The following is a 15662-nucleotide window of genomic DNA, read 5'->3' as shown; positions in this document are numbered from 1 at the left end:
AGCCTATTAACTGTTCATATGCAAGTTTAAGTTAAACTGAAGAAAATTAAAACAAGTTCACAAGAATGAAAGTTTGACCTTGAGTGTATCCCATGTAAATTTAGAGACCATCTCAAGAGTGGATTTGATGTAGTGAGAACACTAGAGATCAGATGAGTAATGGGATGACATTGTATATGAAGAAAGCAAAAAATGTTATTAAAAAGACAGGAAAGAAAGGAAGAACCAAATGGATGTCAGAGGAGACTCTGAAGCTTGCTCTTGAATGGAAGAATTCCTGAAGTAAAAGAGTTGAACTGAAGAATTTAAAGGGGTAATTCTAGAAGACAGAATAAAGTATTATGATGAAATGCGTAAAGACCTGGGGTGAGGAAACCAAAAGGGAAGAACATGCTTGGCATTTCTCAAGCTGAAAGAACTAAAGACAAAACTCAAACCTTGTGTTGAAATATTAATTCTATGGGCAAAATATTGAATAATACAGGAAGCAACAAAAGAAGATGGAAGGAATAAATAGAGTCGTTGTACCAGAAATAATTGGTCAACATTCAGTGATTTCATAGAGTATAAGCAAGGACTGATGGTATTCAAGGAAGTTGAACCTTCACTAAAAGCACTGGTGTAAATTAAGTCTCCAGGAATTGATGGAATACCAGTTGAGATGTTCCAACAAACAAATGCAATGTTGAAAGTACTCCCTTATTTGTGCCAAGAAATTTAGGAGACAGCGATATGACTAACCAACTGGAAGTGATCATATTTGTGCCCATTTCAAAGACAGGTGACCCAATATAATGCAGAAATTATTGAATAACGTCATTAATAAGTAAAACTTTGCTTAATTAAAAACTGATTGCAGCAGTACATTAATGAGGAACTGTCAGAAATGTAAGCTGGAGTCAGAAGAGGTTGTGAAATGAAGGATGTCAGATGGATCTTGAATGAAAGCAAATAATACCTGATTGATGCTTACCTGTGTTTTATTGATGATGCAATAACATTTGACTGTATGAGTCACAACAAATTATGGATGACATTGTGAAGAATGGGAATTCCAGAACACTTGGTCTCATGCAGAACCTGTACATAGACAGTCATTTGAAGAGAAAACAGGGCTGTTGAGTGGTTTCAAATTAGGAAAGATTTGTGCCAGGGTTTTCTCCTTTAACCATACTTATTCTTTGTGTTTAGAAAATAATCTGAGAAGGTAGACTATGTGAAAAAGAATATGGTAGCAGGATTGGAGGAAGACTCATTAATAGCCTTCAATATGCTTGTTGAAAGCAAAGAAGAATTGAAGCATTTACTGATGAAACCCAAAGAGTACAACCTACAGTAGAGATTATACCTTAGCATAAGAAAGAAAGAAAAAAAAAAAAAATTCTCACAACTGGGCCCATAAGCAACATTATGATAAATGGAAAAAATTTCAAAGCTACCAAAGATGTTATTTTACTTGAATCCACTATCAATATCCTTGCAAGCAGCATTAAAGAGATTAAATGACATATTGCTGTGGGCAAATCCTCTGCAAAAGATCTCTTTGAAGTGTTAAAAGGCAAAGATATCACTTTGAAGGCTAAGGCACAACTGACCGAAACCATGGTGCTTTCAACTGAGTCATATGGATGTGAAAGTTGGATAATGAATAAGGAAGATCGAAAAGGAGCTGATTCATTTGAATTGTGGTGTTGACAAAGAATATTGAGTGTGTGTGGCATTGTTGGTTAATGTGTTGGACTGTAAAGTCCACTTTGAACCTGGAGGCGTGTGGTTCAAGTTCAACAGCTGCTTCTTGGAAACCCTATACAGGATCGCTATGGGTCGGAACCCTACCCAACAGCACTCAACAACAACAATGGACTGCAGAAGAGCGGATAGATCTGTTTTCCAAGAAGTACAGCCAAAATGCTCCTTAGAAATGAGGGTGATAAGACTTGTTTCACTTACTTAGATTTGTTATCAGGAGAAACTAGTCCCTGAAGAACGTCTTGGTAAAGTAAAAGATGAGCCGAAAAGATGAAGACCCTCAACGAGATGAATTGACACAGTAGCTGCAAAACTGGGCTCAAACACAACAACTATATTGTGAGGATGGTACCAGACTGGTTAGGGTTTGGTTCTGTTGCACATGGTGTCACTAGGAGTTGGAATTGACTCAAAAGCCCCTAACACCAAGATATATATGAGTCCTAGTGTGACACTATAGGATAAGCTCAGAACTGCAAGGTCAGTTTGAACCACAAGGTCCGTGGTTCAAACTCACCATTTGCTCCTTGGAAACCCTACACTATATTGCTATGGGTTGGAACAAATTGCTATGGGTTGAAACTTAATAACATATAGTGGCACTGTGGGTTAATGTGCCAGACTGCAAAGCCATTTGAACTGCAAAGTCGGTGGTTCAAGCTCACCAATCGCTCCTCGGAAACCCTATAAAGGGTCACTATGGGTCGGAACCGACTCGGTGGCACTTAACAACAATAACATATATAAGTATATATATATAGTTTTCACTGGTTTTGTTCCCTTAGAGAACCCATAATAAGGCTAATATCTACTAGGAAAGAGCGCTTATGGAAGAGTCACTTGGATCATTTTCTAGCTTGATATTTTTGGAAACCTGTTCTCAGCAATCAGACAGTTTAAAAGTTTGTCTGGTTTTAAAGAATATGGGACAATAACATTTTTCATTACTTCAATTGTTCTTAACTCATGAATTTTCAGAGTGAAGTTTGAATACTTAGAAATGATTTGGAAAATGTAATTTTTAGTAGTGGGGACAATGCTGATTCAATGCTAGACGTAGGTTCAATTTCTGGTTAATGTACAGCTACCACTTGTCTGTCATTGGAGGCTTACGTGTTGCTGTGATTCTGAACAGAACTTCTAGATTAAGTCCGAGTAGGAAGGAAGGCCTGGCGATCTACTTTCAAAAAGGAGACAAAGAAAACTTTAGAGATCACAATAGTCCGCTCAGTAATAGGTCACGTGATGGTGCAGGATCAGGCAGGGTTTTGTTCCATTGTGTGTAGGGTTGTTATGAGTTGGTAGTCTACTAAATGGTCACTAAAAACAACAATAGCAAAAACAACCATTAGTAAGTTGACGTACTACATTTTAAGTTACTTCTCTCCATTATGTTACAACATATTTGACTTGATTACAGGATACAGGAACCTACTCCTTTACTCTAAAGAGAACCTGTGTGATCTGGTGGGCTACCTGTGGTAGTTTTATCTGTGTAGACACATCCCTGGGCTTCTGGTGTGGCACTGTAGGATCAGCACTTGACTGTGAACCACAAGGTCAGCTGTTTGAACCCATCTTGGAATGTTACTTGGAAACCCTAAACAGGGTTGCTATGGGTCAGAATTGACTCAGAGGAACTTAACAAAAACAGACACATCCCTAGTGTCAGGAATTGGTAAAAATCAGGAAGGAAACCATAGAAAATGCCTAACAATGACTGTTTAGTTTTTGGATAGGATTCTTTCTAAAATGCATGAGGGAAGACCCTGAACTTTAAGTACTCCCTTCATGTGAAGGGAGTGAAAATAGTTCAGAGGCACCAGTGTGAGTCCTGTAGGAGTTGAGCTGTCATGGCTGACTCATGGGGCTCTTGTTCAAAAGAGTGGGCAGAGCTTAGTCAGACCATGCTTGTAAAATGAACCCTTCGTGGCTCTACTTGTGGGGGCAAGCTGTGAGACAGGTTCTACTGTGGTCTGAGTTGCTTGCTGGGCAGTTACTGTTCCAGTCTGTTAGTCTAATCTAGCATGAGTCTACAGATGAAAGGGACAGGGGGTGAGAAAGTTAGAAGCCTGAATCCATATCTAGCTTTTTTGGTACTTTTGCTGGTGTTATGCTATAGGTTTGCTGGTGTTATGCAAACCACAAGGTCATAGTTCAAACCCACTGGCCACTCCTCCGAAACCCTACACAGGGTCACTAGTAGTCAGAATCAACTTGACGACACTTAACAACAACCCCATGGATTGCTATTGGTATGAACAGCCTTTCCTGGGTGTTATTGATATTTAATGTTTTATGGAGTCCTGGTGTGGTGCTGTGGGCTAATGCACTGGACTGCAAGGTCGGTTTGCACTGTAAGGTTGGTAGTTCATGTTTACCAATCACTCCTCGGGGTTGCTATGAGTCGGAACCAACACCATGGCACTTAACAACAACAACAACAACATTTTATTAAACAAGAACATTTGCCAGAGCAATACAATTCCCTCAAAGACAGATACCAGCATCCTGATTAGAAAAGCTATAGATAGAAAAAGCACTGGACAGCTAATCGTAAGGTCAGTAGTTCAAACCCACCAGCCACTCCTCAGGATCACTATACAGGGTCACGGAATCAGCATGGGCTCATCTGCACTTCTTAACAACATTTCTCAAACTGAGGTATGCTGTTTGAGAAGATATGTTTCAGAAGATATGCGGAACTGCGAGGCCCTGTAGAACATCTTTTTGAAAGGTCAATTTTACATGAAGTTTTAAGGAATCTTTTTTTCTGTTAAAAAAAAAAGAAGATTTGTAAGAGTTGTCATTGTTATTATGTTGTTAAGTGCCATCGAGTCAGTTCTAACTCATAGTGACCCTGTATAGGGTTTATAAAGAGTAGCTGATAGGTTTGAACCACCTATCTTTAGTTATCAGTCCACAACAGTACTCCATATGAAAAAATTTTATGAATGCTTACTACAAAATATACAGATTTAATCATTTCAAAGTTGCTTCAAGTTCTAGTCCTGGATTTTCTAATTTGAGGGCCACAGAACTAGACCAAAGTCCTAACTCAGAGAGACATGAATACACGTCATTAAATTATCATCTGTACTTCATTTCATCTTCATGTTCTTTGTGATGCTTTTTCTTGTGTCAGATGCATCACCAAGAGTGAGAAGTATATTTTGTAGAGAGAAGATGTTTTCAATTTTAAAAAAGTAAAAATTGAGGCACTGTGAGTGATTGAAAAAGTGTTCATTATTTTCTAAATAAGTTTTGCATAGCAAATTCTGAAAATATTTTTAAATGCTTATATCATAGGAGTCCTGGTGTGGAACTGTAGGATAAGCACTGAATTGCTAACCACAAGATCAGTGGTTCAAACCCATCATCCACTCCTTAGAAACCTTATATAGGATCACTATGCATCAGAATCAACTTGATAGCTCTTAACAACAATAACAATATATCATAGTAGAGGCTTGGATTAAACTATCTTAATATCTCAGTCATTGTGATTTGATCTATAAAATTAGGTAGATTGCATTGAATAAAATTATATTTGAACAGCCAGAATATTTAGTTGATTTTTATATGACTAATATGGAGTCCTGGTGTGGTGCTGTGGGTTAATGCTCTAGACTGCAAAGCCATTTGAACTACAAGGTTGGTGGTTCAAGCTCACCATCTGCTCCTCAGAAACCCTATACAGGGTCTCTATGGGTTAGAACCGACTCAATGGCACTTAACAACAACTATTATTATTATGCAAGCATATAAGGCATACTCTACCTTTATAATAAGGGATGGTGACGTTTCTTAGGGTTTGAAATTCAAATGGAATGGCTTGGAGTCACTAGAAAGCAGCTGAGCAGAAGATATGAAGCATTATTTTTTAAAGCACTAGATTTGTTCCTAAGGAGTGCTAGAGCTACAGTGATTAAAAGCTCTATGTTAACTGAAAGGTTGGCAGGTTGAACATGCTAGCTGCTCCACAAGAGAAATATGTGACAATCTGCTTCTATAAAGATTACAGCTTTGGAAAGCCTATGGGGCAGTCTAATCTGTCTAACAGAGTTGCTATGAGTCAGAACCACCTCAATGGCAATAGGTTTATTTTTGTTCCTATCTTGGTTTTGTTTAGTAGAAAGAAATATTCAACATATGAATGCTGAGGATGAAATAGCAGTTGGGTTGTAATCAGTCATCATTCCAGTGGACAATAAGGATGATGTAAGAAATGATTTCCAAGCCCAAACTAATGAAATGGTTTCTGTGATATTGAGCAGACTCTGTGGAGGGGGCAGATGAAGCCAGCAGGTGACACAGCCTCTTCACAGCTGACTGAGTCTTTGGGAAGATGTTATTTGAATGTGTTTATGCTTTTAAACATCTTAGATTGTTTTGATGTCACGACATTGACAAATAGCCTTTTGTTTTGCTTCCTTTATCCCTTCTGTATAATGATCTTTATATTATTTGAATCATCCTATGTTTTGAGATTATTCTCTTTGTTAAGAGAAAGTTAATAGATAATATATACTTTATTTTTTCTCTGCTCAACAGGCTTTGTGTTGCAATAGTGTATTCTGTAAAGAGTTTTAAGTGGCAGTGTAATGATGCAAGCTAGTAAGCCTTTAGCAATGATGAAGAACTAAGTTAGATTCAAACCCTCCAATTGTTGTTGTTGTTGTTATGTGCCGTGGAGTCGGTTCCGAGTCATAGCGACCCTATACAGGGTTTCCGAGGCTGTAAATCTTTATGGGAGTAGAAAGCCTCATCTTTCTCCCACGGAACAGCTGGTAGTTTCGAACTGCTGACTGTGCAGTTCACAGCCCGATTCGTAACCACTACGCTAGATTCAAACTCACCAATACAGACTTTTTATTTGAAATTCAAGTTATATTTTATTTGATATTTTTATGAATTTTGAAATGTGTAAATAAACAGAATATACCAATTCTCACCATCTCTGTTGTTGTTAAGTACCTTTTATTTGGTTGCAACTCACAGTGACGCTGTATAGGATTTCTGAGGCTGTAAATCTTCTCAGGAAGAGAAAGCCTCATCTTTCTCCTGTGGAGTGACTGGTGAACTTGAACCATCAGCCCTGTAGTTCATAGGCCAGTGTTTATCCCACAGAGCTACTGTGTTCTCTATGTTTTCAGTAAGAGATGATAAGCCATATAAAACATTTTAGAAACCTGAGGAGACTATACAATTTTTTTCTCATAGGGGTGTTTTTTAATACTTAACCAAAGGAAATGCTTGTTTCCACAGAAAGGTATGGATGGAACATAAAATCTATTTTTCAGTGTCAGCTAGGAGTCACTATGCAGTACATTGGTATGTAGATATGTTTTTGAAATGTAAATGGGAATTTCTTTATAATTATAAAAGTTGCTGCTAGTGCAACATAAATTAAAAGACCTGTTAATGTCATTGAGATAGGTATAATTTTGTTTCTATGACTATACATACTTACCCAGGGAATTGGAATCAATTAATAAGTCAGAAAACAGGAAGCAAGCCTGAAATTGGGACAACTGCTATTGTATTGGCAAAATACCATGATTCTCTCAATTCTACTATGAGAAAATTGCTAGGGAATCTAAAAGAATTTGGCTTTGAAATTAGGCTCAACCATTTACAGATTGTACTCACTTGAGCAAGTGATTTTACTCTTTTGAGATTCAGTTACCTTTTATATAAAATGGACATGTGTACCATGAAAAGTTTTTGAGATATTCAAATATGATCATGTTTGGAAAACACATACTACAATTTTTGGCACAAGATGGTCTACTATTGTGGACTATCATTTTACAATTGCTTCTAAGAAACAAAACCCTCACATTGAACCACAGCTCCACCTAAATGAAGTAATCCCATATGAAAACCAGAAATGTTTTACTTTATTTTCTTAATATTACTCAACTTAATGGTTCTCAACCATCTGTAAGTTTGTCATACTGAGGTAATTTGTGTGTTGCTATGATGCTGAAATTCCTGCCACCAGCATTTTAAATACCAGCAATGTACACCTAGCTTAGCTTTCAGACTAAGGCAGATTGGAAAGAATGAAAGACAGAAAACTTCTGAATGTTCAGCCACTGAAAACAATATGAATCAACGTGGAACATTTTCATGTAGCACCAGAATTTTGAATGTTAAAACATTGTGAATAGCATCAGAATACTGTCAGATGCAGTGCAGCAAGATGGGCCTTTCAGGTTGGAAGACACTCAAAATTCAATTAGGGAAAACCAGCCTCCTAAAAGTAAAGATAATCATGAAGATGTGAATGGAGTAAAGCTTTTGGGACATTCATTTGCTGATGGGGCACAACTTAAAATGAGCAGAAAAGCTGTAAACGTCCATTATTAGTAAGAACATGGAATGTAAGACGTATGAATCTAGGAAAATAAGCAATTGTCAAAATGAAATTGAATGCATAAAGATTGATATACTAGACATTAGTGAGTAGAAATGAACTAGTATTGACCATTATGAATCTGACAATAACATGGTTTACTATGCCAGGAATGACAAATTGAAGAGAATGGCATCACATTCATCATCCAAAAGAACATTTCAAGGTCTGTCTTGAACAATAATGCTGTCTGTGATAGGATAATATCCATATGCCTATAACAAGACCACTTGTTAAAACTTATGTACCAACCACTAAAACAAGTGATGTTGAAATTGAAGAATTCTACCAACTTCTTCAGTCTGAAATTGATCAAACAGTAATCAAGATGTATAATTGAAATATTTAAATATATGTTGGTGTAAAAATAAAAACAATGGCAATGATAATTTCAAAAAATAACAAGCATTTTCCATTGGTTACCTTTGGTTAACTTTTAGGGATGCTACTATGATATGGGAGTCCTGGAGTGGAGCTGTGGGCTAATGCATCAGACTGTAAAGTCATTTGAACTGCAAGGCCGGTGGTTCAAGTTCACTAGCTGCTCCTTGGAAACCCTGTACTGAGATGCTATGGGTCAGAATCAACTCAATGGCACTTAATAATAACAATTATGATATGATTTTAGTGTGTATTCATTTGCTTCTAATCAGGAGAGAGAAATCATGGAGGAATTTGAACAGGGAAAGTTGAATATAAATAATTAAATTATAACAAGTTATTGGAGTAATGAGTAACAGGAATAATGAGAAATTGGTTAGTAAAAAGTAAAGAACTCTAAAGAATGTGAGTGAATAACTTCATTGTAGTGAAGTAAATTTTGATCCATAGTGACTCCAAGTATTAGTAAGAGGAGAGCTGTTCCACTGAGTTTTATTGGCTGTAACCTTTACGTAAACAGATCATAGACCTTCCTTCTGTGGTGCTGCTGGGTAGATCCAACCACCAATCTTTTGTTTACTAGTCAATTGCAAACAATTTTAAGCCATCCAGGATCTTCTAAAGGATGTAGTATAGCAGATATAAGTAGCAGTCAGTATTCCAGGGCTGAGACTGAGCACCCAAGGAAGAGGATGTGATCGGGCTCACTGGGTGACAGAGAAAACATTGTGGTGCCACATTAGTGGAATTACTGCAAACCCACCCTCTTGAACTTGCTAGGAAATCTTTCCGCTAAGATCTCAGGGAAAGCTATTTGTGAGAATGTGTCTCATTGGAGACATTGTGCCTCTGCTGCAAAACTGCCTGTGTGGGGATGGTGGAGAAAGCTTCTGGGTGTAACACCACACACTGCAGAGGCCAGACATTGAGGGAGATGTCTGTGTCATCCTAGAAGTCTTCCAGAAATGTGATGCAGATACCCTTTCCTCTGGTGATAACTCATCAGTGGGATTTATTGGTAAAGGTTAACATCATAATAGTTGGCAAAGGGAACACCCTATAAAAGTGCATAGTTATTTTCACAGAAGAAGAAAAAGAGTGAATATGAAGCAGAGAAACAACGAATGGGTAACTCCACTATCAAAGAAACAGTTTTCAAGAAATATGGATGGATTACATATGGTTGCTGTTGTTGTTAGACAATGTAGAGTCACATAGGAAAGAAAGTAAAGATTAAAGTCTAGTGCAGAAGAGACTCTGAAACATGTTCTAGCTAAAGTGAATGGAAGAAATAAGAATGTAAAAGAGGTTGAACAGAAAAATTCAGCGGACAGTTTGAGAAGACAAAGTATTATAAAGTCCTGTAGTTAGAAAACTAAAAGGGAAGAACACACTCAGGATTTTGCAAGCTGAAAGAACTGAAGAAAAATTCAAACATCAGCAGCATTGAAGGATTTTATCAGCAAAATTTTGAATGATGCAGATGTATCAAAAAAAGATGGAAGGAATATACAGTCACTGTACCAATAAGAAATGGTCAATGTTCAACTATTTCAAAAGGTAATATATGATCGAGCTGCCCAGAAGGTACTGGTGTAAAACAAGGCTCAGGAATTAAAGGAATACAAATAGAAATGTTTCAATAAACTGATGCAGTACTGCAAGTTCTCACTTGTCTATGCCAAGAAATGTGTGCCCCGTCCAAAGAAAGGTTGCACAATGGAATGTGGAAGTCCTTGAACAGTATCATTAATATCATATGCAAGTACAATTATGAAAATGATTGCAGACAGAAAGCTGTCAGAAATTCAAGCTGCATGCAGAAAAGGATGTGGGAACATGGATCATTGCTGATATCAGATAGATCTTGGCTGAAAGTAGAGAGTACCAGAAACATGTTTACTTGTGTTTTATTGGAGATACAAAGGCACTCTACTGTGTGGATCATAACAAACTATGTATAACATTGAGAAGAATGGGTATTCCAGAACACTAACTGGTGCTGTGGAGAAACCTGTATATAGACCAAAAGGCAATTGTTAGAACAGAACAAGAGGATACTGTTTGGTTTAAAATCAGGAAAGGTGTGTGTCACAGTTGTATCCTTTCACCATACTGGTTCAATCTGCATGATAAGCAAATCATCTGAGAAGCTGGATTATACAAAGAATGTGGTATTCTTTTGGAAGAAGACTCATTAACAACCTGAGATATGTAGATGAAACAATCTTGCTGACTGGAAGCTAAGAAGACTTAAAATACTGACTGATGAAGAACAAAGACAACAGCCTTCAGTATGGATTGCACCTCAATGTAAAGATAAATGGAGAAATAACATAATGATAAATGGAAAAAAAATTGAAGTTATCCAAGACTTCATTTTACTTGGTTCCACAATCAAGACTCACAGAAGTAGCAGTCAAAATGAAATGTCTAGTAGTATAGTGGTTATGAGTCTGTCTGCTAACCTCAATGTCAGCTGTTTAAAACTACCAGCTGCTCCATGGGAAAAAGATGGGGTTTTCTGCTCCTATAAAGATTTACAGTCTAGGAAACCCTATACAGGGTCGCTATGAGTCAGAACCAACTCCATGGCACACCACCACTACTACCATCACTCTGCAGCACAAAGCTCTGATGTGGTGCTGTAGGATAAGCACTTGACCTCAAGGTCAGTTTGAACTGTAATGTTGGTGGTTCAAAATCACCAGCCGCTCCTCAAAAACCCTAGACAGGGTCACTATGCATCATAACTGACTTGGTGGCATTTATCAACAACGACTACACTCTGCAACACATGAAGACATCACAAGTCAGACTGGACTTCAATGCCACTGGTTTCTTTGTTTGGTTTAATGATTTCAGTATGGACTTAATCATATGATCAGTTAGAGAGCGCTTGTGCTTCCTTATTCTTTGTGTGTGTGTGTGTATGTGTGTGTATTTGGGTTGTTCTTGCTTTTGACAATGCACTTAACTGAGAGGGACACTATAAGAAACAACTTTATGAAATTTGGGTCTGCTAACAAAAATATTGTTAAAAATGGTGTTTAATACACTGCATATAGTACTCAACTGCTAACTTTGAAGGGTATTTTCTCTAGTTGCCCTCTTTAGAGAAAAAGGTCTTTGTTTCCCTTAAGACACGAAAAGTTTGGAGCAGTATGCGTCCCACTGCTAATGTTTAAAAACAAGCATTATTCATTATCTGAGGCTATTGTGACCGACCAGACTAGGAGGATGTTTAAAAGAAGAAATTAATCAAAACAGAAGCATAAATGAAACTAAAACAAGCAGTGATAATATAAATAGCCTCCCTTGTACACTTGGCCTTAAGCTAGCTTTCCAGAAGCTTTATGAACTAACTGGTGTTTGATTGACGGATTGAAAATGACTGCAGTGGTGGTGGTGTGCCGTCCGATTGGTTTCTACTCATAGTGAATCCATATAGGGTTTCTGAGGCTGTCAGTGGCACTAAACAACAAATCTTTACAGGAACAGAATGCCTGATCTTTTCCCCATGAAGTGACTTACAGATTCAAACTACTGACCTTGAGGTTAACAGTTCAACTTATTACCACTATGCTACCAGGGCTTTTAAAGAGCTCTGGTAACGTAGTGGTTATGAATCGGGCTGTGAACCTCAAGGTCAACAGTTCAAAACTACCAGCTGTTCCGCGGAAGAAAGATGAGGCTTTCTACTCCCGTAAAGATTTACAGCCTCAGAAACTCTGTACAGGGTCGCTATGAATCGGAACCGACTCCACGGCACATAACCACCACCACCAGGGCTTACACCACTCTAGAGACAAGTTACTAACTAAATCAAATAAGCTAGTGAACACTACCTCAGTTACTTGCTCAAGTCTTTGGTGTTGTTGTTAAGTGCCGTCGAGTTGGTTCCGACCCATAGAGACCCTGCATAGGGTTTCCAAGGAGTGACTGGTGAGCTTGAACCACCAACTTTGCAGTTTGCATCAAAAAGAGAATTCAGAATGAGAGAAACAAAATAACCAATAAATCCGTGTTGGAAGAAGTGTAGCCAGAGTGCTCCTTGGAGGCCAAGATGGCCAAACTTCATCTCCCATACTTTCGACATATTGTCAGGAGGGAGCAGTCGCTGGAGAAGGATATCATGTTTGGTAAGATGGAGGGTCAGAGAAAAAGAGGAAGATCCCCAATAAGATGGATTGGGCAAGTGACAGTATCGATGGACTCAAGTGAGGTTGGCCAAGGATGAGGCAGTGTTTCGTTTTGCTGTGCATAAGGTCGCTACGGGTTGGTACCAACTTGATGGCACCTAACAACAACAAAGTCACTTAGTATTTTTTTCCTTTATAAATGTTTGTCTATCTCATTTTTTAAATCGGTGTCTAAGAAATCAAATCTCATTGAACTAACATTTCTTATAATACAAGATAAGAATCATCAATGAGTGAAGGGAAATAAAAAGAAAATAAATTCTGAAAGGCTGCATTTTTGCTTACTGTTGTTATTGTTAAGTGCCGTCAAGTTGGTTCTGACCTTGTATAGAGTTTCCAAGGAGCAGTTGGTGACTTTGGATCACTGATCTTGTGATTCAAACCGACTTTGCAGTCCAGTGCTTTAACCCACGGCGCCACACATTTTTGCTTGTGTTTATTTAATTAGTTAAAGTCTGGGAGAGAAGTCATAAGACATGTCTTACAGACATTATATATATGTTGAACTTGTATGTGTATTTCTTTATATTTTTCTCTGGGTATTTGTATCACTTCTCTTCCTTTCCAAGATACATCTAGTTTTTCATGGGCAGGAATTATGTATCTTTGCTTAATGAAAACAAATACCAAGACCCCTTGCTAAATTGGTTTCAGTAGACAGTAGAGAGAGCTGCTGAAAGGTACAGAGAGCAGGGTGAACTGACTCACAAGGAAGATGAGTGTGGTAGAATTTTATTAATAGTGAAGAATCTCAGAGAGTGGTTAACAAAACTGTGCTATCATCGAGTCCATTCCAATAGGGACTCTATAAGGCAGAGCAGAACTGCCCCTAGAGTCTCTGAGACTGTAAATCTTAAAAGGAGCAGACAATTTTCTCTTTCTTCCCTTGGGGTTAGTAGCCCAAAGCTTAACTCACAGTGGCACCAGGGCTCCTTTAATTATGAAAAGGTGTGATTTATAGTAGCTGCTTGCTACTAAACTACCCTGAGTAGTTTAGGTTTATAGGATTTATTTCACTCAACACTAACTTTTGTGCTTCTGATCTTCTTGGTGATGTTTTATCAATGATTAATTCAATGTATTACTCTTTTAAAGCTTGTAGCATATGTCAATAATTCTACTTGTTTCTTGTGGTCCTGTCTCACTTCTTACTGAGTAAGGGTACCCTATTCTATTAATTTCTGTTCAGTAGGAAGAACACTGAGAAAGCTCAGGCAAATAAATGTAAAGTCCTAATTATGTAGGTTGAGGATCCCCAGAATCATTTATCACCATAAACACCCCCAAAGCATAGTGAAGTTGGCATTTATGACCAGCTTCACCAGGCATGTACTTACTCAGAGTCTGGGTGAAGTTTACTGAGTGTATATTCACATACTTGTACTTATATCAAGAAACAAATGAAGAAAATGTCAATTAATTCTAAGAGGTGATGATTTCCATAAAAAAAAAAAAAAATTGAACCTAAAGTAGAAGGAAGAAGGCTGAAAAGCTCATTAGACATCAGCCAAATACACACATGCTTCTGGGGGAAAGGACACCGTAACTTAAAAAATTGATAGAAATAAAATTCTGCAGTGATCTAGACCCTCGTTAGTACTGAGTGGCAAGATGACCATTAAGGCTGATGAACAGCAATAAACATTGTGTGTACTTCCAGATTATTCTTCAGGGTTATTCAGGAAAGCAGATAGTGACACATTTCACATTCCCTTTTGTATTTGAAATGGCCAGTAATAGTCATTTTGTTAACATTTGCCTAAACCAGTATGTGTACTTCAATAAGTCAGATTTAAGCTTTTGCTATTGTCTTTCTGAGGTCATATTGAACTAAGAAAAATATAAAAGCCAGAGTAATGGACATCAGAACACCAGGGTTCTGACTTGATCAAGTCAGATGAGAGGATGTAGGTTGGTGTGTAGACCAAATGGCATGCTAATTCCTCTTCTCTGACCAGAACTCTGTTCCAGCATTGCTTGCCTTCCCTTCTTAGGGACAGAGCTGACCTCATAAAATTTCTGTGAGGAAGAATAGAGATTCCTCATGCTCCTGAAATGGGCGGTTCTACAAGAGATACCAAGAAGCTTGAGAGTAGAGTGAGTAGGACTGACTCTGTTCTTTCTGCAATTTGAATGAGATGGGCAGAGAGAGATACCGGTGTTCTCTCAAATGGAGGATTACATGGAGGTAGGTAGCAACAGTGACATGTTAGTTGTTGTTAGGTTCCATTGAGTGAGTGCCAATTCACAACAACTCTATGCACAACTTAACAAAACACTGCCCAGTCCTATGTAATCCTCACAATTGTGGCTATTAGAGTCTATTGCTGCTGCCACTGTGCCATTCCATCTTATTGGGGGTCTTCCTCTTCTGACCTTCCACTTACCAAGCATGATGTCCTTCTTCAGGGACTGGACCCTCCTGATAACATGTACGATATATGAGAGCTAAAGTCTCACTATTCTGGCTTCTAATGAGCATTCTGGCTGTACTTCTTTCAACACAGACTTGTTTGTTTTTCTGGAAGTCCACGGTACTTCCAATATTCTTCTCCAACACTGTAACTCCAAAGCATTTTACTCAGGACTACCTTATAGGGAATATTTTGGTTTGAGTTTTTAGAGTCCATCAGGATGAAAATTAAACAGTGACATACTCCATGATTAATTGTCATCCTGATGGACTTTAAAAAAATTTCCTTTTAGAGAGTCCTGCAGAAATTTAGAATTTGTTTCTTATAGATCTTGACTGAGCTACTTTGTCACTTCCAAATTAACTAATTCTTTATTATTCCTGTGTAACCGATTTACTAGTCTAGGGAGCTCTGGTAGCGTAGTGGTTACGAATCGGGCTGCGAACCTTAAGGTCAGCGGTTCGAAACTACCAGCCGCTCCGCGGGAGAAAGATG

This window comes from Chrysochloris asiatica, unplaced genomic scaffold (genome assembly GCF_000296735.1).
Source record: "Chrysochloris asiatica unplaced genomic scaffold, ChrAsi1.0 scaffold00458, whole genome shotgun sequence".
Classification (NCBI taxonomy): Eukaryota; Metazoa; Chordata; class Mammalia; order Afrosoricida; family Chrysochloridae; genus Chrysochloris; species Chrysochloris asiatica.
Note: the sequence above shows the minus strand (reverse complement) of the source record.